Here is a 27,508-nt window from a genome sequence, read left to right as displayed (position 1 = left end):
TGTCAAAGTAGCTCAAATTAGGGGATGCCATGTTAAGACGGCGAATTTCTCTTTGTCGGTTTTCGTCTCTTCCAGCACCAGCTAATCGTCCCTTTAGTGTGCTTTCCCTGCTCGCTTTACAAGACGCATCCATACAGACTATTCTATCATAGATTTCGACCAGCTTAAGTGAAGACGTCAGAAGATCTTCACTATCCCCTTGGTATGCAAAAAACTGTTCTTAGAGTTGTGATAGGGTGTTACCATCGCCAAAGACTTTCAAAAGAACTCCCAATATTTCCTCAGGATCTTCAACTAAATCCTCTCCCCTTCCAATAATTTCCTGTCTAGCTTTTCCAGATAAGTGGTCCAGTATAAAAGCGACTTGCTGTTTGTTGTTTAAATTCCGAGTAGCCAGCTGACAACGAACATCGGACACCCATTCCTGTATTGTAAGGTCACTCGACTTTTCAGGTTCGTCACGGAAACGCTCCAATTTGCGTGAAGACGACACAAATACAAAGCTTTCTTCAGTTGAAGTTGAACCTGCACTTGAGGATGGGATTGGTGGTCTTTACTCGTCTTTGTCCCGAAGCTCTCGGAGGAGGTTGCGATTCTCTGCTATTGCATCCAACGCATCTTTTTCTGCTTCTACTGACTTCCGTCTTTCTCTACTTAACCCTTCCGTTAACCCAGCAATAGCAGCTTCCAATTCCTCTGGGCTCGCCATTATGTCACAACAATGACAAGTATCAAATATACAGTGATGGGAAAATCAAATCACTAATAGTACAGAACAATTCCAAATTAAATTCAACACAGGCAGATAATGTAGATTTCTCTCACCAGCTTAGAGGGAATTTATCCAATTTCAGGAGTACAGTGTTCAACGTGTACTTAACATGGTCCAATCACGCAACCAACAACAAGCTAAAGGTCCAGAATCTCCAATTTATCAGGAGGAATCAGTTCACTCCAAAAATCATCGCAGCTCCTCGATTGTTCATCTGATCATCAGTCTTCTCCGGGGACATGGCTCATACTGGTTGCCACACAGACAGGGAGTGTTGTTGCATATCCCACTTCTGACACCATAATGTGATGCGGGAATAATTAAGCAAGACACAGGATGGTGGTTGATACTTGCTGCATTCCAATATGCAGGTATGAGGTAATGAAAGAACCCAACAAGATACAAAAGCACTATTCAGCAAAGATACAACATATCAGTTTCATCACACGAATGATGTGAGTAATCAGAAAGCATCTGGGTATTCCTAAAGGAACTTACCCCTGTCTGACCAGGGTACAGAGCAAAATGAGAATGCTGGTCGATCCGTTGGAATCTCACGTCAGCAAACAATTAAATCTCCCGTTTTCCTGACGATGATCAATCCATGAGCCCAACGACGAAATGGCGGCAGCGTTTCGAACATGCCGGATGTGACGTATGGGAGGAGGCTAAATCTGTTTCAACCAGGATGTGACGCATGCCACGAAGCGTGCATGCTCAAAATTAATCACTTACATTCCATTCAGGTCTTCAATTACAAACTGACAAGCTTCCATTCGAAGAAGAACTTCATTTCATTTGAATGGCATATTTTGAACACAAATCGCCTTTTTGACACTTTTATAAACCTTCCATTCAGCAGTACTGGGACTGACAAAATATTATGGCACGAGTGGGGTCACCCGTGGAAATCCCAGGGGCATGGACGTGTGTGACATTTCGACATATTGAGTTAGATACTGCACCTGCACATGCATTTCACAAAATGGTTACCACCAATTTATCAGATCCACCCATAATGTAATCTACACAATGGACGGTATTTACTTCTTTCTTTTTTTTCGATACAAGTTCGAGGCTCGTGAAAGAGCAAACATTAATCACACAAAACATCAAACCGACACAAAAAACACAAAATAAGGGGAGCAGTGGACAAGATGGGGAGAGAGGGGGAAGGACACAAACACAACATTTGAGAGCAGGGACATCGAGAGAAATGTGCGAGGGAGAGGGCTTGGGGGGAGGTGGGAGAGGTATAAAACATGTGGGCACTGCAAGGACTTCCAGGAAAGAAGATGGAATTTCAAAAAAAGTGTATCTGGGGTGAATTAGCGGGGGTAGAAAAGATCAAGGTTTTGGATGGTGGAAGATAAGAGATGGTGGTGAACAGCTGTTTTAAATACCTGGAGGGAAGAGTGGGATTGAAAGGAGTGGGGGAGTTTGTTCCAGAGGTGGGAGAAAAGGGGAATGAAAGAGTGAAAGGTGAGCAGAGAGCCTAGATTTTGGCAGTTTAACCATAAGAGGGTTGCTGGCAGATCTTGTGCGACCTGCAGGAATATTAGGGGGACAGAGCACAGAGAGAGCTGGGGGAGCAAGGCCTGAGAGGAGTCGAGAGAAGGCAGAAAGACCACCAACCTGCCTGCGGTGAGTGAGTGAAAGGCCCTCGGAGTTAGCTTCATCGCAGGAGATTCCAATGATTCTGAAAGCTTTGGTTTCAACAGCATGAAGCCGAGCGAGGTGTGAGGCAGGAGCACCGGCCTAGAGGGGGGAACAGTATTCCATTGAGCTGCGGATGAAAGCCTTGTATGTGGTGAGGAGCTCAGGTGTGCCAAGGAAGGACTTCACATGACGGAGGATGCCCAGTCGGCGATTGGCTTTGGAGGCCAGCTTGGAAATGTGGTTTTCCCAAGAAAGATCATGGCAGATAGTGAGACCCAAAAGCTTGAGCGACACAACTTCTTGGAGAGGATTGTTGAGAAAGTAGATGGGAGGGTTTTCCAGTCGGTCTTTTCGGAGAGACATAGTAAGAGTGTGAGATTTGTCAGGATTGAAAGACATGTTCCACTTGTTTGACCAGTCTGTGATTTTGTCCAGGTCTGCAGAGAGTGAGGAGGCTGCAGACTGCCGATCTGAGGGATGAGGAATGGAGCGGCAGATAGTGGAGTCAACAACAAAGAGATAGAGAGGATTTTCCAGAGAGTCGAAGAGATCATTGATGAAGACCAGAAATATCACAGGGCCCAGAACACTACCTTGGGGAACTCCAGCCAGAACAGGAAGGGGAGATGAGAGAAATCCATTCAGGGCCACAGGTTGCCTACGAGGAAGTCCGCAAGCCATGAGTGGAGATTTCCACGGATACCATAGAAGGAGAGTTTGGGGAGCAGAGCTGGGTACCAGACCGTATTGAAGGCACGTGATATGTCAAGGGAGACAGCTCTGATTTCCTGTTTGGCATTGACGACCTCCATCCATTGTTGAGACAGCAGAAGCAACATGTCCAGAGTAGAATGACCTGGTCTGAATCCAATTGATGATCAGAGATCAAGCCATTGGAGAAGAGGAAGGATTTGATATCCGAAGCAATGATGGATTCCATGACTTTGTTGATAATTGGGAGCAGGCTGATTGGTCTGTAGTTGCAAGGATCTGTTTTTGCACCTTTCTTGTGTAAAGCGGGAACGTTTGCTGATTTCCAAGATGCTGGCAGATGACCTTGAGCAAAAGAGAGGGTGAAAAGAACAGAGAGAGGGTGAGACAGAGTGGCAGAGCAGGATTTTAGGACCTGTGGGCTGATGCCATCTGGTCCACTTGCAGAATCAGAGTCGAGGTTTGACAAAAATGTCTCCACCTTGTCAAGAGAGAAGGACACAGAGTCCAGGAGCAGTTGGGTTCGACTGGGAAAGGTGGGAACAGGGAGAGATGGGTTTGGGACACAAGATTTTGAGGCAAACACAGAGTTGAGGCATTCGGCTTTGTCACGTGCGGTGTCAACTGTGTAGCCATTTGAGGTAAGGGAGGGGATGGAGGGGGAACAAACACCAGAAACGGATTTGACCAGACGCCACCAGGATTTGGAGGAAGGAGACAGGTTTGAGAGTTCAATCTTGAGTGTGGAGAGATAACGCTTCCTGGCACTTCTGAGGGTAGACACACACTTGTTCCGAGCTTGGTGGAAGGAACTGAGATTGCCTCTTGGAAGGCAAATCCAACTGAAGGCAAAGGCAAGTTGTTTCAGGGCAAATGCCTCACCACAAGATTCAGTGTACCATGGACGGGAGGAAGGGTAAGACGACTGAAGACGAGATGGGATAAATCTGTGCATGAGAGAGAGCAGTTTGCGTTGGAAGAATTCCCAGGAAGAATTGATGTCAGAGGCAGTAGAGATGGGAGACCAGTCCAGATGATTGATGGCTGCTTGCAGACAGTGCCAGTCGGCCTGAGTGAAATGCCAGACTCGTCGGCACTGAGGAGGCTCTCTGAGAATGGCCAGAGAGATGTCCACTTTAACAAGCACATGATCAGAAGAACCGATTGGAGGAGAAGAAGAGCAGCAGACATTTGCAGGGAAGTTTGTCAAAACCAAGTCTTGAAGAGAAGATACTCCATTGACTGAGATCCGGGTCGGGAAATTGACAGATTGTGTCAGTCCCAAAGAGTCGCAGAGGTCCTTTGCTGAGGTGCCATGACTGGTGAGAGAGGAACCCACACCCAGCCAGCTGGCATGATGACAGTTGAAGTCGCCACATGTGAGGAAGAGAGAGTTTGGATGAGTTGATAGAAGTTGGTCCGTGTTGTCCGACAGTAAAATGTAAATGGAGTCATCACTGTTTGGAGGACGGTACAGAACACATATGAACAAAAGGTGGGAGCGGAGAGGAAGCCGTAGCCAGAGGTACTCCTGGGGGTGGGGTGGAGGGAGGGCAGTGCAAGGAGAGTGAGGAAGAGGGTTTTTGATAAAGATGGCCACCCCACCACCAGGACGAGGCTCAGGTCTATCATACCAGAGGAGGGAGTAACCAGGAAGAGATATTAAGGAATCAGAGAAATATTGAAGGAGGAAAGTTTCTGTTAAGCAGATCAAGTCTGGATTGTCAGAAGCAACCTGAATGGAGAGATCAATCAGGTTTGAGCAAAGGCCCCGGATGTTTGAGGTCCATACCGTTAATGAGGAGAGAGGGGGAGCATCGGGTGCAGGACAGGGGAGGGGAGGGGTAGGGCCAGATGGAGGATGAGAGGGGGGGGGTAGGGAGAGCAGTTGATAGCGTGTCAGAGATTACAGTAGAGTTACAAGAAAGGGAAGGATGAGGAGGTCGAAAGGTTTGATGGTTATTGGATGAGGCACAGTGAGGCGTTGTTTGAGGGGGAGCAGAGGAAAGTAGAAGGTTGGGGGAAGTGGAGGTATGAGATAGATAAGAAGGGAGATGAAGTGGGGAGGAGGCAGCATTGAGGAGGAGGTGGGAGGGGGGAGAATTTTGGAGGGATGGTTGGGCGGGAGATTTGAAGGGGAGGGGTTGGGGGGAGTTTTGAATGGGAGGGGCAAGGGGGAGTTTAGGAGGGGAGGGGCAAGGGGGGAGTTTAGGAGGGGAGGGGCAAGGGGGGAGTTTAGGAGGGGAGGGGCAAGGGGGGAGTTTAGGAGGGGAGGGGCAATGGGGGAGATTTGGAGGGGAGGGGCAAGGGGGGAGATTTGGAGGGGAGGGGCAAGGGGGGAGATTTGGAGGGGAGGGGCAAGGGGGGAGATTTGGAGGGGAGGTGCAAGGGGGGGATTTTAAAAAGTGGATGATTCATGAAAGACGAACATTTATAACAATTTGGGTTTATTGTGATTTTCAAGTTAGCGATCCGTTTAAGAACGATGGAGGAGGGGTGGAATGAATGTGAATTTAGAGCATGTAGTGATTTAGAATTCTAAGAGATTGAATATTTTTTTGAAGTGGAATGAGTTGGAGAGGAAATTGAAAAGAGCCTTTTAAATAGGAAGAAAAACAGAGTGTTGTAATATACCACTGAATAAAACACTGCAGGGGAAAGTTTAAACATATTTAAACAGAACCGTGAAGAACAATCTTATATTCACAAAAATACCAACGGGGAGAGGGAGCCGAGAGGGACAACCACGAGTCACGTGAACAGGGGAAAAGGTGGAAGGCAAGGAGATAATGGGGGCGGGCGAGACTGCGCACGAGGACAGAAGCACACGATGGGACAACTTCACATGTGGAGAAAGGGAAATAAATGTTGTTTTTTTGATTTTTTTTTTGGGGGGGTTTTTGGGGGGGGAGGGGGGTTAAAACGTTAGACAAAGACAAGATGTTCGGGGAAGTTTGGGGGAGAAGGGAAAAATCTAAGAACCTAGCAAAAACAGCAAAGGAAGGAACAAACTTCGACGGGGGACCGGGGAAGCCTGACGTAAGGCTGCACATGCGCAGCAAACAGAAACGATTAATTTATGAAAGATTAACACCGAGAAACTTCCTCGGGACACACCATAGGTTCACACACCGAAAGATAAATACAGTTTCGACAAAATGCAATTGTGAACAATGACTTAACTTTGAAAACGTGGAGAACGTGTATAGCTTCGAAAATCTGTGCCGTCGCCGTCAATATCTCGCGAGATCCCTTCTGATAACATGTGAATGCATGTGCGTGCACACCCACACACACATATACACATACACACACACACCCACACTCATACACATACATACACATGTACACGTGTACACCCACACACATATACACATACACACAAACACATCGCGTTTTTTCATTTCTGTTCCTCACAATTCTGTCTCTCTCTTCTTCATAGACACACACACACACTATATATATATATATATATATATATATATATATATATATATATATATATATATACATATATATATATATATATATATATATATATATATATATATATATATATATATATAAATAAATAAATAAATTAAAAAAAAATATATATATATATATATAAATATATATATATATATATATATATATATATATAAATATATATATAAATATATATATATATATATATATATATACACAAAGAATTAAGTTAAGCACCCCTACACAACGAATTAAGGTAAGCACCCCCTAATATATATTCTTTGTGTATATGTATACATTGGCATATATTCTAAGGTATGTGAGATCAAATAATGATTGGTATGACATTAGCAATTATCCATTGATGAAATGCAGATGAGTGCACTCGTAGGGTTGAGTTGGGTTGAGTAGTGATCCGATCACGTGGGTCCTACACACGTTATTGACGCAAAGATCGCTAGAGGTCTTCTCAGAACAATGACTGTACGTTAGAAAACATATACGTCATCCACACTGTCCGTGATGGACCTATAGCTCCATACTTAAATTGAGGTGAAAATATGCCTAAAATTCCCAAAAAATTTCACCTTAAATTATTCAGAATAAAATAATGAAAACGGCATGATTGTTATGTTTTTATGTGACCATAATATCACTTCTCCAGAAAATATAGCAATATCATGGGTATATTACACTGTTTTGACGACAACAAACTTGTAATGTGCGAGGTTGTAAAAAAACGGGGGGGGGGGGGGGTGCTTAACTTAATTCTTTGTGTATATATATATATATATATATATATATATATATATATATATATATATATATATATACACACACACACATACATACATACAGACTTGGCATTTAATATGGAATTTTTTTGTTGTTGTTGACTTGGGTTTACTTTCTGAACTCAGTGTATCAATCTGGTGAGTTTATTTTACGCTTCGGTGATTTCTTTGTTAACAGAACCATGTCACTGATTGTCTGTCGCAGCAAGAAGTCAATAACAGGATTATATCACAGGTGGCGTGACAAAATGTGCGGGCAGGTACATTTGACGATTGGCTTCACAATCGGGTATATAAGGGTTGTTTACGTTCTGTATTAGTGGAAAACATCTGCTGCACATCCACAAAAGTTATTGCCGCTTCCTCTGGAGATGGTCCGTCAACTCGACAATGCTGTTTGTCATGGAGTGGTGGCTTTACGAAATTCCGGCTTGAAACAGCATGCTATTGTTCGGCAGTATGGCATCCCTCAAGGTCAGGTGTCAAAGATACTGAAACAAAATGCTCAGAGGGGTGTCCCTACTCCAATACCGAGGCCAGGACGTCCCCGCAGAACCACAAGGAGGGATGATAGCCAGCTGCACCGGTTAGTCCGCAATGGCCGTACCAAGTCAGCTAAACGGCTTAGGGCTGAGTGGCAGCAACTGACAAATGTGCCTGTATCCAGAAGGCTAGTCAACAAACGACTGGTTCAAGCAGGCTATCATGCCAGGTGCCCCCTGAGAAAGCCATGCCTGACCAGACAACACAGCCAGTGCCGATTGCAGTGGGCCAGAGAGCACCGTCAATGGCAGCCAGGACACTGGAATCACGTGATCTTCAATGACGAGTCTAGATTTCTGGTCTATTGTCAAGATGGCCGCGTCCGAGTGCGCAGACAAGGCCATGAAGCCTACAACGAAGATTGTATAGTGCCAAGAGTCCAAGCTGGAGGTGGTGGGGTGACCGTTTTGGTTGCTTTTCATGCAGGGGGAAAAACTGACCTGGTTGTTCTGAACGGAAACCTGAACCAGTTCAAGTACAGGGCCACTCTGGAAGAAACATTGCTTCCATTTGCTCGTGCAGCCTTTCGAGGAAACTTTGTCTTCCAAGATGACAATGCATGGCCTCATCATGCTCGCATGATCCAACACTTTCTTGCTGACCGTGGTGTGGAGCATATGGAGTGGCCTGCCATGTCCCCGGATATGAATCCGATAAAGAACTTGTGGGCAGAATTAACGCGTCAAATCGACAACTTGGACCAGGAGCCTACCTCTGTGCGTGAATTGCAGCAGGCTATTGTCACTGCATGGCAAGCAATTCCTGTCCAAACCTTGGCAAATCTCGTGAACAGCATGCCCCAACGTGTACGTGCTCTCCTGAATGCTTGTGGGGGTTACACGAAGTACTGAACTGTAATTTTACTGTCCGTAATCCCAGTCATGATTTAACTTTTGTTTTTGTTGAAAATTTTTTGGGCTAATGTGTAAAATAAAAAGATACTTCTGGAAAACGTACAGAAGTTTAACAAAGTACTGTCCGTGAATTGAGTTCGATATCAGTTTTCATCACTTTCAAGGATCAATTTATTTGCTTCAAAATGTCAAATGTGGTTTTTGTTTCTTTTAATGGTCACATTAACAAAATGTAGAATAATTTCAACATAATTCCAATGAACTTTTGGTTCTAAGTCATCTTGAAAAGTAAGTTAACCACCACCAAAAAATATTCCATATGAAATGCCAAGTCTGTATATACACACTAATTTATACACTAGCGGGGTCACCCGTGGGAATCCCACGGGCATGGATGAGTGTGACATTTCGACATATTGAGTTAGATGCTGCACATTCATTTTTACAAAATGGTTACTGGCAAGTCATCAGATACAGAAATGGTGTGATGAACACAATTTATTTATTTCACATATTATGTGACCCCTCACTCCTCTCCACCTGACACTCTCCTCTCTCCACCTAGCACTCCTCTCCTCTCCAATCCCTCACATTCCTCTCCTTTCCAATCCCTCACCTCTCCAATCCCTCACACTCCTCTCCTCTCAAATCCCTCACACGCCTCTCCAATCGCGCCTCACACTCCTCTCCAATCACACCTCACACTCCCCTCCAATCACTCCTCTCCAATCGCGCCTCACACTCCTCTCCAATCGCGCCTCACACTCCTCTCCAATCACACCTCACACTCCCCTCCAATCACTCCCCTCCAATCGCGCCTCACACTCCTCTCCAATCGCGCCTCACACTCCTCTCCAATCGCGCCTCACACTCCTCTCCAATCGCGCCTCACACTCCTCTCCAATCGTGCCTCACACTCCTCTCCAATCGCGCCTCACACTCCACTCCAATCACTCCTCACTCTCCTCTCCAATCGCTCCTCACTCGCCTCTCCAATCGCTCCTCACTCGCCTCTCCAATCGCTCCTCACTCGCCTCTCCAATCGGCTTTCCCCGTCTCGTTTCTCTCGTTTTTCTCCCGTCTCGTTCTTTTTCTTGCTCCAAATTGGCCCGTCTCGCCCGTCGGAATCGGAAATCGGCCCGTCTTGCTTTCTTGCTTGCGCGTAAATAAATTGTGTTCATTACACCATTTCTGGATCTGATGACTTGCCAGTAACCATTTTGTAAAAATGAATGTGCAGCATCTAGCTCAATATGTCGAAATGTCACACACATCCATGCCCGTGGGATTCCCACGGGCGACCCCGCAAGTTTGCATTGACGTTCGTCGATGGACTCGTTCGCCCATCTCATTCGTTTTCTTGCTACATCCTGTTCAAGTCTGCGTTCTTCATCGATCGTCTCATTCATTTTGGAAATAGAAGTTTCCACGCAGCGCATGAATTGTCACGATCCTCAAGAGGAATTTGTCTCGTAATCATCAAATGATAAATGGCAAGTAAATTATATTGTGGAAAATTAAAGATTTCAAATAAACCTATTTAATGTGTATGCGCACATAACTAATTTAAAAAAACGAAGAAATATCTCTCGGTAATTTCCTGAAACATATTTTACTTCCGGCTAATTATGTTGAATGAACTAAAAACGAAGAAATATATGTCGGCATCATTGTTGACGTTTTTGTGACGACTGTCATCAAACGAAAAAGTAATATATCTTAACGGAAAAGCAAAAGCGAATTTTTTATATATATCGACACGTTGCCGTCGGTGTCATGTTGGGCGGTGTATGATACACCATGACGCGATTTGAAAAAATATATCTCTGCATTTTCCCGCGTGCGTGAATGTTCTCAATTATTGCTGACTCCGGGTCTAAAACCATCGATAAAAATGAAACCAGATGGTGAGTTAGATTGGAGATAAAGGCGTGAGAGAGACTCAATGGCCTTGAAATTCCAGGCCTTTGAGAATTCATTTCATTCTATAAATGGCAACTTGCATGGGATTTTATTCCCGTTTTTTTTTCGACCGAGTCTAAAACTATGTTAGCGACTGTGAAAAATGAAATGATATATCGAATTAGAGTTGCAATAAAACTGTCAGAGAGAGCAAGACAGCACAGGCCTAACTAAACAGGCCTCAAAGCTATGCGAGTTAATAAAATGGTGGATATTTGTTTACATGAAGCCTCTCTCAGAATTGGTGGAGCTATTCTCCTAACGGAGTAAGCCACACCCCCGGACAGACAGACAGAATCACCTATGCCTATTTCGATGTTACGTCCATTAGGACCAATCAAATTTGCCGCTTGCAGTCCGCACCCATGTCCTTGTTTGTCAAGACTGCGTTGGTAAAGGTGTTCTGTCTATGAACTCTCTTGTTTGTGTTGCTTTGGTTGTCATCATTTTCTAATGACCTCACTTTCTAATTGAGATAGAATTTCATTGATGACTTTTGTGGATTTGGGGATTAGTTTGAGGTTTACTGAAAGAGAAGAAAATCGAGGGCACACACCAACCAATCACTTTTCCACATGGACATCTGTCTCACTCCTGGTTTTCTTATAATAAGCACACATTGAATCACAATTTATAATAACCTTTATGATTTTGTGCCAGAGATTTATTTGAAGTTGATTTTTCAGCTTTCTCAATGGAATATCGTTTTAGTTGTGATCAAAGGTATTGATTGTTTTCAAAAAGTCAGTGATCAATGTTGTATAGTTGAATGTGAAGGAAGCTGACATCATCATTGTTAATAAGCTGATGTCATGAATGTCTATGAACCAACGCGCTGAACAGATGTGCGCATGCGTGAATAAAGCATCCCTGGTTCTTAAATAAAGCATCCCAGCCTACATCTTATGAGTTGTGTTTCGTTCATGTGGTTATGCAGACTGGAATAATTTGGTGTATTCACCTGTTCTGTATGCAGGGGCGTATCTACGGAAAATAGCGCCTATGGCAACACTGAAATTATGCCCCTGTCCAAACATCTGACACCCATCTTTGAGATAACTTTACCATAAAATCAGCTCAAAAATACAAGTCAAGCTCGTTAATCTTTTAATTAACAAATTATGGCACTACATGAAAATTACAACAATTACAACTAACAATTACAATTACAACTGCACCTTCCTTGTTTTCACTGATGCAAATTGGTCTATGATGTGCTCAAAGTCAGTTTCTTCTCTTTCTGCACTCAGCAGAGCAAGATCACAGACTCTGCCTTGACCCATGGAGGCTCTCAAATACGAAAGTATTAGTTTTAACTTGCTGAATGATCTCTCACAGCTGGCGATGGAAACTGCGATGGTTAGCATTATCTGAATAGCAATGCAAAGATTGGGGAAGACGCTCTCATCTCCACACTGAACAATTCATTCGAGAAGCTCTTCAGGTCTTGATATTTTCACGTTGGCCCGACTTGATAGCTTGATAGTGAGAGTGACTCACTGACCAACACTTCTCTTTCATCATCAAAATGATCTCGGAGGGCTTTCAAAACCAGTGCAGCATCGTGAAAGTTCATGCTAGGATCCTGCAGCCTCTTTTGAATATGGTCAATGCGAATGAGTACTTTGTTCCAAAATCCTAGCAAAGTCAGAAAATCGTAACTCAACATGCGGTTATACAGCTGCCTTGCGTCACTTCTTGTTTCACTGGTCTCGTTTTCATTGTCTATCATGTCCTGGAGAACTTGAAGTATATCCTCAAGGTACTTGTTGACAGGCTTCACTGCTTCTTTCCTTGCACTCCACCTGGTTTCGGACTCCGACTTAACAACCACAGGCACGGCGTTTTTGAGTTTTTCCCAGTGCTGTGTTCAACGAGAGAAGAACACGTAGAGAGCTTCGATGGTTCCAAAAAACGTGACCATCATTGTATCCTGCTTGGCTGCATGTACACCCACCAAGTTGAGTGAGTGATTGTCTCAATTCACAAACACTGCCAGGTTGTTTTTCTCACTTATTCTTTGATGAACACCACTTCTGTGTCCAGCCATCACAGCAGCGTTGTCATAGCTCTGTGGCCGACAATCTTGTAGCTCCATTTCGTCCTTCTCTAGCTGTTTCAAGATGTCTTCAACCAAGCTCTCAGCATCCTTTTGGCTTATCTGGATAAAACCAAGGAAGGACTCTAACACGGACTGTTTTCCTCTCAAAATCAAACTCCACGTACCTCACTACTTCTGACATCTGCTCACGGTGTGCCTGATCAGGAGTAAAGTCGAACATGACACCATAGTACTTGACTTTACGAATGCTTCTCAGTAAACTCTGGCAAACAGTGGATGCCATCATGTGGATGAATTCGTTCTGGACACCCGGTGAAAGATAAGACATGGATCCAGGATGACTTTCCACACGAGTGAGGTGTTCTTTCATGACAGGGTCAAAGATGGCCAGTAGTTTCAGTAAGCGAAGGAAATTTCCCACATTGGAGTCATCGTCCAGATGAAGTGACTCCCTGTGTCCTCGCAAAGCCAGGTTCTGAGTCGCAAGGAATTTTATGCAGTGAAGGATTCTCGTCAAGATATCATGCCGCTTCTGCTTTTCCTTCTCAATCTGTGACTGAAGTTCCGCGTCAATAACTCCTCTGTTTTCAGCTAAATTTATTTCCATTTCTTTCCACTGTGTGAAGCACTCCCGATGATTCTGAGCATTTTCATGAACACTAATCCTTTCAGATGCTTTCCACTGGTTGAATCCACTTTCCTGCTCCAATGAGGATTGATGGTCTGACCAGGAATAGGAATAGAGAAGACAACAGATACAAAATGCAGACTTTTTAGAAGGGGAATAGACCAGCCATGAGCGAGTCACTTCCTCACCATGACCATTTCCCAATTTCCTCTTGAACCAAGTTTTGCTCATTGAGGGGTTATTTGTTGGTAGGAAAGGCCCCTCACTGTTTGGAAATACTTCGAACCCAGCTTTATTATTTCTGTTCTCAACACGTCAGGCAGAATTGCTTTTCCAGTATCCTTGCCGAACTTCAGAAGTCCAATTTCAGGCTGTTCAATCACTCTGGTATGACAGTTCGAGGCTCTTCGACACCATCCAGTTCACGAGATTCAGTGTCGTCAGGTTCAATCTCGTCAGGTAAATCTCGTCAATAAACTCAACATCACCACCACATGCCCAGGTTCTCTCTGGCAGCCTCACTTTTAATCTCGTCATACTCGGATTTATCTGACTTGACTACCTCCTCGGCTTGTGACGCATTTGTACTTGATCCACCTTCGGATTCTAACAAACTTGTGGCAGGTGCAGGCGACTCCATGGAACGTGTCGAACAACTTGTTCCGGGCTTTTCAAAGAAGGGCAGGAAGAACTTGCTTGACTTCTTGGCTTCCTCAGTCTCCAACTTTTGTCTCTTCCGTCCTTCAGCTCCACTTTCCTTCTTCGTGAAGAAACATTTCATGGTCTTCTTTCACAATGCTCTGAAATAAGGAAATGGCACTTTTAATAAGAACATTAAATTTCACAGATTTTGCACTGTCCCCCAAATATTCCTGCAGGTCGCACAAGATCTGGCAGCAACCCTCTTATGGTTAAACTGCCAAAATCAAGACTCTCTGCTCACCTTCACTCCTCTTTTCTCCCACCTCTGGAACAAACTCCCACACTCTCTTCAATCCCACTCCTCCCTCCAGGTCTTTAAAACAGCTGTTCACCATCATCTCTTATCTTCCCCTATCCAAAACCTTGATCTTTTCTACCCCCGCTAATTCACCCCAGATCCACTTTTTTGAAATACCAACTTCTTTCCTGGAAATTCTAGGAGTGTCCATGTGTTTTATACTTCTCCCCCCCCCCCACCCCCCCTACCCACGCCTCCTCCCCCCCCAAGCCCTCTCCCTCCCACAGATCTCCCGATGTCCCTGTTGTGTTTGTGTGCTTCCCCATCTCTCCCCACTCCCCTTATATGTTTTACGTGTCTGTTTGATTTTTTTGTGTGATTAATGTTAGCTCTTTCACCAGCCTCGATCTTGTATACAACAAAAAAAAAACAAAAAAAAAAGATTAATTCATGGCTTAGATGGAAAAATTACACTGAAATTAAATGGAAAAAATAGATCAATTACAACCAGATAAAATATGGCAAAGAGTACCTGGCACGGAGTACTGACTCCCCATTCTTCAACTACTGCTCGACTGACTCCAACAAGCCCTTCTTCTAAGCACGTTTTGTCATATTCTTCGACACTGTTGAGTCCCTCCTGCAAGATAAACAAGTAAAAGAGCAATCAGAGATTGCAAACCCTCGCCAGGATGTATTTTCAGTGGTTTTTAAGTTTCAGTGGTTCAGTGGCTTTTGTGTTTAAACAAATATGGAGACCGAACCACGTGACCGATGACGTCATTATTATTTATTTTTTTCTCCACTGATTTATGCCTACATGACGCTCAAGAAATTTCATCTGATCGGATGAAGTTTTGTACTTGTCGCGTTATGACGTCATAATGGAGGCACCTATGACAACATCATTAACATATTTTATTCGCCATGGAGAGTTCTTTACAATGAGCCATGCCTAAATTTTTTCTATTCAGCGCTTTTGGAGGTACAGAGGTGCAAAGATTTTCGGTTTTTCCAAGATGACAGCCAAACCACGTGACGTCATAATTATAATAAAAAAATTATACAGGTGGGGTTGCACCTATGGTGGAAATTTCCTGTCAATCGGACCAACGGTTGCAGAGAAAATAATATTTATTCTGTGCGAAAAAACAGACAAACAGACTCAAATGCAATACCCTCTCCTCATTCGAGGGTAACAAGATCGGAATCCAACAGCAGCGGAGCCGGCCTTGTAAAATAAACCACAAACACATATGATTAGCTTTTTAAACAGTCACTAATGCTGTTCATAACATTAAACAAAGAAATTTGGAGGAATCCCGACATCCCTGAGGTACGCTTTACTTACAGAACTGAGCGAAGATCTACTGTAATCTATATACCCCACAAGTGTTGGGTAAATAACATGACCCTTCCTAGTGTTAGCTTAGTGGTTAGGGTGCCGGCTTGGGATCCTAGGATCCTGGGATCCTGGGTTTGAATCCTGGTGATCGCTGAATTAACGCCAGAGGGGTTGACTCAGCCGGTCATCTTTCCGAGGTCGGCAAATTGAGTACCAGTTCACTGGTAATTCCCTGTGTGTCGCAAAGGGCGACTAACATGGTTGGCGGCAGGAAGAGCATCCGGCCATAAAACATTGCTTCAAAAAGGGGCCATGGTGCCCAAAAAAGGCCAACCCCTGCGCTGCAGGGAAAAATGGCATCTAAAGGTGGTTCTTCTTCTTCCTGCCGGGCCTATAAGTACTGTGTCGTTGGAAGAAACATAACGCCGATGCTTTCAATATTTCATGGTCATTTTAACAATCGGTGTGTTTCTGTTTCACACTGAATGAAAAACGTAAAGGCAGAGCATGGCAATTGTGATATATGACAGGTTCGACGATATGTTCAGCCTGAACAAAGTTATGATGTCAAAATGGAGCCACCTATGACATCATCATTAACATATTTTATTCCCCATGGAGAGTTCTTTACAATGAGCCATGTCTCAATTTTTTTCTATTCAGCGCTTTTGGAGATATAGAGGTGCAACATTTTTCGGTTTTTCCAAGATGGCGGGAGAACCACGTGACTTATGATGTCATCATTATTTTTTTTCCCCACCAGTTTATGCCGACATGGTGCTCAAGAAATTGCATCTTGATCGGATGAAGTTTTGTACTTGTCAAATTATGACGTCGTAATGGAGGCTCCAATGACATCATTAACATATTTTATTCCCCATGGTGAGTTCTTTACAATGAGCCATGTCACAATTTTTTCTATTCAGCACTTTCGGAAATTATAGAGGTGCACATTTTTTCGGTTTTTCCAAGATGGCGGCCGAACCACGAAACCGATGACGTCATCATTATTTTGTTTCTCCATCAGTTTATGCCGTCATGTCGCTCAAGAAATTGCATCTTGATTGGATGAAGTTTTGTACTTGTCGAATTATGACGTCATAATGGAGGCCTTGGGCCGAGAGAGTTAAAAATTGGGCACAGTCTATTCCAGGGCAAGACAAATATGTGTGTAAAGTTTGGCGATTCTATGTGCAACGGTGTAGACGTAGTACTGCGAACAGACAGACAAACAGATGAAAAATCGGTCAGAGACCGAGGACTTGCCGGAATTTACTTTTTATCGGCCATTTAGGACAAATATGGCGGCCGAAACACGTGAACGATGACGTCATCATTAACATATTTTATTCCCCATGGAGAGTTCTTTACAATGAGCCATGTCTCAATTTTTTCTATTCAGCACTTTTGGAGATCTGGAGGTGCTAGGTTTTTCCAAGATGGCGGCTAAACCACGTGACCGATGACGTCATTATTACCATATTTGATTCCCCATGGAGAGTTCTTTACAATGAGCCATGTCTCAATTTTTTCTGTTCAGAACTTTTGGAGATAGAGGTGCAACGTTTTTCGGTTTTTCCAAGATGGCGGCCGAACCACGTGACTGATGACGTCATCATTACCATATTTGATTCCCCATGGAGAGTTCTTCACAATGAGCCATGTCTCAATTTTTTCTATTCAGCACTTTTGGAGATCTGGAGGTGCTAGGTTTTTCCAAGATGGCGGCTAAACCACGTGACCGATGACGTCATTATTAACATATTTTATTCCCCATGGAGAGTTCTTTACAATGAGTCATGTCTCAATTTTTTCTATTCAGCACTTTCACAGATATGGAGGTGCTAGGTTTTACGGTTTTTCCAAGATGGCGGCCGAACCACGTGACCTATGACGTCATTATTAACATATTTTATTCCCCATGGAGAGTTCTTTACAATGAGTCATGTCTCAATTTTTTCTATTCAGCACTTTCAGAGATATGGAGGTGCTAGGTTTTACGGTTTTTCCAAGATGGCGGCCGAACCACGTGACCTATGACGTCATTATTAACATATTTTATTCCCCATGGAGAGTTCTTTACAATGAGCCATGTCTCAATTTTTTCTGTTCAGCACATTTGGAGATATAGTGGTGCAAAATTTTGCCGTTTTTCCAAGATGGCGGCCGACCACGTGACATATGACGTCATCATTAACATATTTTACTCCCCATGGAGAGTTCTTTACAATGAGCCATGTCTCAATTTTTTCTGTTCAGAACTTTTGGAGATAGAGGTGCAACGTTTTTCGGATTTTCCAAGATGGCGGCCGAACCACGTGACCGATGACGTCATAATTAACATATTTTATTCCCCATGGAGAGTTCTTTCCAATGAGCCATGTCTCAATTTTTTCTATTCAGCACCTTCGGAGATATGGAGGTGCAAAGTTTTTCGAATTTTCCAAGATGGCAGCAGAACGACGTGACTGATGTCGTCATCATTAACATATTTTATTCCCCCTGGAGAGTTCTTTCCAATGAGCCATGTCTCAATTTTTTCTATTCAGCACTTTCGGAGATATGGAGGTGAATTTTTTTTCCGTTTTTCCAAGATGGCGGCCAACCACTTGACTGATGACGTCATCATTTACATATTTTATTCCACATGGAGAGTTCTTCACAATGAGCCATGTCTCAATTTTTTCTGTTCAGCACTTTTGGAGATATAGTGGTGCAAAGTTTTGCCGTTTTTCCAAGATGGCGGCCGACCACGTGACATATGACATCATTAACATATTTTATTCCCCATGGAGAGTTCTTTCCAATGAGCCATGTCTCAATTTTGTCTGTTCAGCACTTTTGGAGATATAGTGGTGCAAAGTTTTGCCGTTTTTCCAAGATGGCGGCCGACCACGTGACATATGACATCATCATTAACATATTTTATTCCCCATGGAGAGTTCTTTACAATGAGCCATGTCTCAATTTTTTCTGTTCAGCACTTTTGGAGATATAGTGGTGCAAAGTTTTGCCGTTTTTCCAAGATGGCGGCCGACCACGTGACTGATGACGTCATCATTAACATATTTTATTCCCCATAGAGTTCTTTACAATGAGCCATGTCTCAATTTTTTCTGTTCAGTTCTTTCGGAGATGTAGCGGTGCAAATTTTTTCGGTTTTTCCAAGATGGCGGCCGAACCACGTGACTGATGACGTCATCATTAACATATTGTATTCCCCATGGAGAGTTCTTTACAATGAGCCATGTCTCAATTTTTCCTGTTCAGTACTTTCGGAGATATGGAGGTGCAAGGTTTTTCGGTTTTTCCAAGATGGCGGCCGAACCACGTGACCGATGACGTCATCAATTGGGCACAGTCTATTCCAGGGCAAGACCAATACGTGTGCAAAGTTTGGCGATTCTACGTGCAACGGTGTAGACGCAGTGCTGCAAACAGACAGACAGACAAACAGACAGACAGACAGACAGACAGACAAACAAACGAACAGATCAACATACTTGCCGGAATCTTTTCCGGCAAGTAACAAACCAACCGATCAACATACTTGCCGGAATCTTTTCCGGGGCAAGTAACAAACCAACCAACCAACATACTTGCCTGAATCTTTTCCGGGGCAAGTAACAAACCAACCAACCGACATACTTGCCGGAATCTTTTCCGAGGCAAGTAACATTCAGACAAACAAACGTACTCAAATGCAATACCCTCTCCTCTGGCGAGGGTAACAAGAACAGTGTGTACTGTAAAATACGTATTCGGAAAAAAATGTCGAACCCCATTAAACACGAGGTGAAGTCTGAATTCGGTAAAGAGCTCCTATTGGTGTGTGCACATATAGATTGTTGCAGCCACCACATTGTTCCGGTTTCCAAAGAACTCAAATCTGGCGAGATGTTTAAAAAGATCTCAACCGTCACTCGTTTCAAGGACGTCCTCCTGGATCCTCACGTCTAAAGCCATATTATTGTGCACTGTGCAGGTTGATGTCCATAAATCGGGCGAGTGTCATTTATGGCACGATGGCACGAGGATCTCCAGAGCTGGCTCTGCTAACTGTGGGAACGTTTTGAGTTGTGCACACCAGAAGATGTCTAGCTGCATTGATTCAAACTCCATTCGGATTTTTCATTGGCCTTCAGCTCAACAAGATCATTTTTAAATTGAATTCTTTTTGATTTTTTTTGAATATACCCATTTTTTTTTTTTAATTGAAATTTATTTTGGGGCGGCGTCGCGTACCCCCAGCTTGGAGCTTTCGTACCCACAGGGGGTACAGGTACCCCTGGTTAAGAACCTATGCTCTAGAATCTAGATCATGGGTTCCCAATCAGTGGGCCACAGCACGTTTTCCAGGTGGGCCACAGAGACTGCCCAATATTTGCCCAAATAATATAATCTTTTCATGCACAAGGCCTAAAACAAGAGTTCAATTCTCTGTGTGTTGGTGGTGGCCAGTGGTAGCCACCCACTATTCCCTGCATATTTTTTTAGTCTTGTTTTTTAATATTTTTCCTTTTTTTTTTTTTCCAGAAACCCTTCTGAAATGACAAAACGAGGATATGATGAGCAATACATAAAGCTTGGATTCACATCCTTACATGATCTTAGAGAATTAAAAGGACAATGCGTCCTGTGCCAGAAAGTTCTCGGAAATCAATCTTTGCGGCCATAAAAATTGAAGTTCCATTTAGAGAAGATTCATCCACATCATCAACATAAGGATGTGGACTTCTTCAAGCGAATGGAAGAGAACGTGAAGCGCCAGCGCTTGGATCAAAGTGGAACATTTTTTCAGCAAAACAAGCGTCTTACGGAGGCTTCTTATGCCGTCAGCCTCCTCATTGTGCAACAGAAGAAGCCTCACACAGTCGAAGAGACTCTGATCAAGCCATGTGCTCTGAAGATGGCTTGGATTCTGCTTGGAGAAGAAGCTGAAAAACAGTTCAACAAAACCTCTCTGTCAAATAATACGGTTCAAAGGAGGATTGCTGACTTGTCTAGCGACATAAAAGAACAGGTGATTGCTGAAATCAAAGACGCTGCATTTGGATTGTTCTCAATTCAGTTGGATGAATCCACAGATGTTTTATCCTGTTCCCAGCTTCTTACCTTCGTTCGGTATGTGAAGGGTGATTCCATCAAGGAAGAATTCTTATTCTGCCGTTCTCTCGAAAGAAATACCAGAGCTGTGGATGTGATGGAAAAAGTAACAGAGTTCTTTGACCATGAAGAACTGAACTGGCACAATCTCTGTGGAGTGTGCACCGATGGTGCCCCAGCTATGCTAGGAGCAAAAAGTGGCTTCCAAGCGCTTGTTCGAAATCTATCTTCAGGCATCATTTCTGTTCATTGTGTGATTCATCGGCAAACTCTTGCTTCAAAAACCCTTCCATCTCATCTTTAGGATGTTCTTGAACAAGTCATCAAAATTGCGAACTACGTGAAAAAGCGTCAGTGTTTTGTGAATATGGGTTCTTTCCTTCATAGTATTTGCTTGTGTCTTTGATTTTCTTTTCTCCCCCCGACCTCTCACGAACATCTTACCCTTTGTCCAGCGTTTTGAAAACAGAACAAAGAAATAAACAAGAAAAAAATAATTCTATATTAATTCTTTCTCTCCCCCGGGACACGTGCTTGTTCGCTCTCCTCCTCGTCTCGACTTGTGCCCCGCCCCCTCTATCTCGTTTTTCTTCCACCTCTGCACCTGCTTTCTCAAATCCACGTTCTCACTTAGAGACTTTTCCCAGATTGTTTTTCATGGTTTTGTTTAAATATTATTTAAATATATTTAAACCGCAGCCGTGATGCTGACGCCGCCCTCCCCCCCCCCCCCCCCCCAGAATTTCCATGTTTTAAACGTTTCCCAGTGTTTACCCTGGATTAGAATAGGTACACCGCATCCCTGCGTGTCGTAAGAGACGACTAAGAGGGTTGGCGTCAGGAAGGGCATCCGGCTATAAAAACATTGCCTCAAAAAGAGAACCATGACAATTACAACTACATATGGGCAGGGTACAGCCTAAAGTGGAGATCGGTTTCTGAGGTTTGGGACATGGAATGTAGGGACAATGACAGGGAGATCAGGAGAAGTGGTGGAAGTATTGGTCAGAAGAAGAGTGATCATATGTTGTGTGCAAAAGACGAGATGGAAGGGAAGTGGTGTGAGAATGGTGAAGGGTAGGCAGGGACAGAAATACAAGTTTATGTGGCAAGGGTGCCTGGAGGGTGTGGAAGTGTAAATTTATGAAGCAAGCAACTTCTATGAGCTACAACCTGCTTTCCGAGTCCGCAAGTTTTTTTCGTGGTTTCCATGCAGAATCTGGGATTTCCTGCAGTTGGCAAGTTATCTCCGACACTCTGACCAAATTCGTTGCTCGAGAAAAGTAAAAATTCTTCGTGGAGGCAATGGTGGACCACATATTGTCATGACAAAATCATTTATGACTGAGGGTAATATGATTACATATTGGATGTTCCTTTGAAATAATGTAATGTTGGATTTAGTATGTCTCATTGAAGTTTCATAAGTAAGATATTGTTTTTTTTCTTGGTATGGCTGACAGCTGACATCGCAATGTCTGAGTAAATTAGTATTCAGAACTGTCCATTGTTTGGTGAAAGCTAATTACTATTGGTGCTTGCTTGCCAAGGGGCTTGGTAAACAAATGTTCGTTGTGACAAAATCATCTCAGTACGAGGTCTGGAAAACTACCATTGTTTTAATAAATTAGATGTAAATATTTGTAAGGTGTGTCCCCTCCCACTTTCGCCTACGTGACTTCTGGGGGATGGTAGTTCCGAAGTCCATTCTCAACTTAATGTTACAACTGGGTTTTGAGAAAAATTGTGTGTATAACTAAAAAATTGCGTGCAGTATTGAGTTTTAAAACAAAAATAAACTGAACAACGGTTCGGAAATAATAAAGTATAAAATCCATGTAGGCTAGCTCTCTCGGGCTCTCTGCTTCTCAGTAAAAAATATTTTGTGAGATTGCAGTAGGATTTGACTTGTGAGGGAAAAGATGAGTTTGCAGATTGAAAAAGGAGGGGGATTGCCATAGCTATTGAAGTGACTGTTTTATTTTAAGTTTTACCATGACATCAAAAACCCCATGTTGCTAGTTTGTTAATTCGTAATATGGTATAATAACGGAGGCGCTGTAATTATTTGGTTGTGGCCAAGGATAATATTGTTTTAAAAAATGTGCTTTGAAATAGAGTAAGTGGTCTTTGTTCTTGTCGTGTCAAAAATGAGTAAAAAGATATATCCTCTTCACTGAGAATGACCTCCAGATGTTCATGAAGGGATTAGAGAGATGGGGCTCCAAGGTGTTCTGCAGGAGACAATGGAAAGCAGAAAACCGCATTAAAGGATTTGGGATGCAAACCTGCTCTCAGCGGGAAGCACCCTCATCTCAAGATTCCTCCGATCCTCACGCCCACCCACCCAAACTTTGCCCAACCAATCCTATTGCTCTCCTCCCCTCTCTTCGCTTCTCCCCCCTCCACTTGTCCCCTCCCATCCAAAACTTTGCCCAACCAATCCTACTGCTCTCCTCCCCTCTCTTCGCTCCTCCCCCCTCCATTTGCTCCTCCCACTTGAAACTGTATAAAAAAAATCAGAACGAATGACTAAATAGCCAGGTTACTTCACTTGGCTGGTCGATTTTGTATGTTAACTGTATACTGTGCATGCTGGTGTTTAGTATGATATTTCTTTGTGCATCCCCACTGTACCAGGATTTTCACTCTGGACTTTGATCTAAGATTTGTTGTAAATCTTCCTTATGTGTTTTTGTGAATTGTACCATGCTCTCCTTGGTTTGATAAGGGTCATTGTTTTCTTGCTGTGTATTTCTTTGTAGACAGAAAGTGTTATCCTCCTCGGAAATTAAAATTTGTGACTCTCTTCTGACAAGTTCATGGACATTGAATTTTTGGTTCATCCATTACATACTACTGTAGGAAAATATCCCTAACAAAATGACGACCGTGACTTCTTGCTAACTCTAGGACGACCTGGGAAAACAAAGACTTGAGCACAAAGCTGTACTCTCCTCTTCCCCTTGTTGCTTGGTAACGCATCTAACGAACTGATTACAGATTTTGATTCCCAAGTATTATGGTCACAGGGTGGTGTATTGTGTTAACTATTTTGTATCATCTGTCTGTCTGTTCTTGCATAAATTTGCAGTGAGAAGTGTTTTGTCAATGTGGTTTTGCCACTAGATTTGACTAGATAAACACGGATGTCCGCATTTTGTAGCGGTGGTTATTTGGCCAGGTTATATGGTCCAGACGGTATACCAGACGGTTGATCGCGTGAAATACCCCAGGAGTGTTTTTGTCAATGTGGTTTTGGCTACTAGATTTGACTAGATAAAACACGGATGTCCGCATGTTGTAGCGGTGGTTCCAACTGTCTTCACTCACTTAAGCAGTGGTGAACAGTTGTTCGTTGTTGTGTGCATGTCTTCAAGTATCAAGAGTGCCCTGTATTTTGTCATGAGCTCAAACGATTGTGTGCATGTCTTGAAGTATCAAGAGTGAGTTTTGGTGTGTGGTGAAATGGTGTGTCAGAGATATGGGTGAAAATATTGTGTTTGCAGGTGTGCGTGACATTTGGTCAAGTAGACAGGTGCACCTGCTAAATTGGGCTGCGTGTACCTTGGGTGTGAATGTAAAATGCTTTTGTTGTTTTACAGACAGGCTGACAACTAACATTCACTCGGATGGTGGTTGAAGCTGACCTTCATATGAATGAATTTATTTATGACAAAAGGATGCAAATAGGTGACATCACTCACAGAAATGGGCAAGTATTTTTGATCTGGCAGACATTCTGAGTGACGATTCAGAATGTCCCAATTCATGATCAATGTTAAAGATGAAAGCTTTTCTGTGTGATTTGCATGAGGACCTTTTGTTCAAAATCAAATATCTAGGATTATTGCATGACAAATGATGAGAATTTAATGAACAGGCTAAAAAATTGCGTACATAATTTGTGAAATGGGAGAGATACGATGTTGTTCGTGTAAATTCCTGCGTGTTTTATGTGCCTTGAAGGAACAGGTGGACTGAACAATGCAGGTCCAGGCCCAGAAAAAAACAGATTTGGTTGGTATATATATATATTGTTACTGATCGCGGATTAAGATGTTAGTTACCGAGCGGTTTGGTATTGCCGCGACCGTTACAGGATCCCTGATTCACCCGATTCACCCAGAACTTTGGCCGTATCGCACCACAGCTGCTCAATGAGGGAAAAGACAAAAACGACGCAATGCAAGAGGAAAAGGAATAAAACGAGAAGACGTACAGACGAGTAATGGGGTTTATTATTTACACACACAAGCAAAAAGGAGCAATCAAGTTTTATTTACAACACATAAGACGCAGGTGACACAGTGCAAATTTTAGCTTACCTACAGACTTAATTAAATACCCAGGGACAGAACAAACAAAACAAACTCACGTATACAAGAAGGATGGAATGGAATGAATGTTGGAAGGAGGAATGGGAAGGTTCAGCTGGGGGCAGATGGTTCGGGCTTGATCCCGCATGGGACGTCGGCTGGACCTCGACGGCCACCGATGCCACCGCTATTTGGTCCCCGCGGGGTAACGGGTTGAAGCTGCCTGGTGGAGTCAACGCTGCCTCTCTGGCTCAGCTCAGGGCGCGTCTGCCATCTCTGGCGCAACTGCTGGTAATGGCCCTTGGCACCTTCTCTCTCTTGGCCCTGGTGTCTCCTCACCATTGACAACTCAACGCGACCAACACAACCACTGACCCCTCGACGCCACCACTTCTCACCACCGACTTCTTACCACCGCAACCAACGCAACCACTGACCCTCCTCTGGCAACCGACTCAGACCAACTCACTACTCACTTCCGTTTGCGCCTTTTATAGCGCCTCCAGCGATTACGCCGCCGGCGTTTTGGCCACGCCCATCGGGGTGCTCACCTCGGCCCTGGTTGGTCGCGCGACCCTCGGGCTCCGCCCTGGATGACAACGGGCGGGCACGCCCCTCCTCCCCTCTGACGAGGTGGAGACACGCCTTTCTTCTCCGACTCAAGCACATGGTCAATGGCGGTTATTGGAGGGGAGGTGATTGGGAATCGAGGGCTCAGCAATGACGAGAGGGGATGTAATATGGAAATGGAGGTTTTGGGGATGGGAAGGAAAGGGATATTTTGGGGATGGGAAGGAAAGGGGATCTATTCTCTTTCACTGGTGCAATGGAGTATTTCAATTAATGGAAGACACAGCCTTACACTAATACACATAATAAGGATATAACTGTCAAAAAAGATATATCGTGTCCTGCATGTATGTTTTATGGACTAACTACGGGAACGCCCTTTGACCTTTATACAACCACAAACGGAGGGAGGAGGGGTGATATTTTACAACAACCTTTTACAACAACATTTTACCACAACAATAAAATAAAAAAAACATTCTCATATCCACAACACTGCACCCTCCTCCCCTTAGGCACGTCCCGGGCCTATAACTTTTACCTTAGTGTGGCACGTAGGTGTAGTTCCCTCTACTTTTAACCTGACCCTGAGTGCGACAGTTTTAAAACATAAATAAATGTGTCCCGCTGCTCCATTGCACCCTGCCTAACAGACTTCCGCCCACAGTTAACCGAATCGCGGAATGGTCTTCAAACTATACACTGACGGTGGGGAGCATTATTTACAATGACTCTGCTTTTATTTACAAAGCTAACCCAGGACCTGTGATTGTTCTTTCTGGGGGGGAGACAGTCTGCTCTGCATCGACGCACCATGAACGCACCCAAAAACGCACCAATACAAGCACCCAAGCACCAATCGGTGCAGTCACCATTGTTCAAGAGTGTTCACAATAAAAAATAACCAAACAACCCCTCACCCTGCAGGTGATCTCTTGCTCTTCGGCTCCCTCTGCTGGTTATTATTATTTCTTCCAGTTGTTGTCTTTTCCTTCATGTTCTTACTGGCGGCCTATTTGAACTGAAAAATGCACCCAATGTGTCCTTTTTATTTGATTTTATTTATAGCTCACAGGGCCGACTAGTGCGGTTCACCTGTGGGGCATCGGTGCCCTGTGGCCAAGGTCCGCCAGCAAGATTTCGGGCCCTCATGGCCGGTTCCAGCAGAGGGGCCATGCCCCAACCCATGGGGTCCATAAGTGGTGCTCGGCCACAGACATGTGGTCCATAATGTGGTGCATCGATGCAGACAGCTGGTTCTGGGAATTTCGGGCGCACAATGGCCGACCCACGCACGCTCCCCTCGGCACCCAATGGCGCACAGGTCATGTGGGAGACAAAAGGGGAAAGACAATTGAGCGAGGGGTAAGGTCACAAGGGTACACATCAATAAGGCAATGCAAGGCGAAATGCGTACGGAGGGCGAAGTGAGAAAGCTCGTCCCTACCGTACGTCACCCCCCTGTCACCTACCCTACCCTTGCCCTTACCCCATATGTACAAAAATCTACACATTTACAAATTCGTCACTACTGTCACGTCTTCCCCATATTTCCCCTATACCAAATTCGTCTCCACAATCCCTCTACTTCAAAATTTGCCATCACCAAATTCATCATCAATCCTCATAAGGAGGCAGAGATGGAACATCAAAGCACAATGTCACACCCACGTCATGATGCGTCTCACATTCCAAAACATTTGCATCAAAAATAATTAAACATGGCATGGTGCGGAGTACCTGTCACCTCAGGTGAGTGGATGCAGATGGTGCGA

The sequence above is a fragment of the Myxine glutinosa genome, chromosome 2 (genome assembly GCF_964187855.1).
Source record: "Myxine glutinosa chromosome 2, kmMyxGlut1.1, whole genome shotgun sequence".
Taxonomy (NCBI): domain Eukaryota; kingdom Metazoa; phylum Chordata; class Myxini; order Myxiniformes; family Myxinidae; genus Myxine; species Myxine glutinosa.
This window is presented reverse-complemented; position numbering follows the sequence as displayed.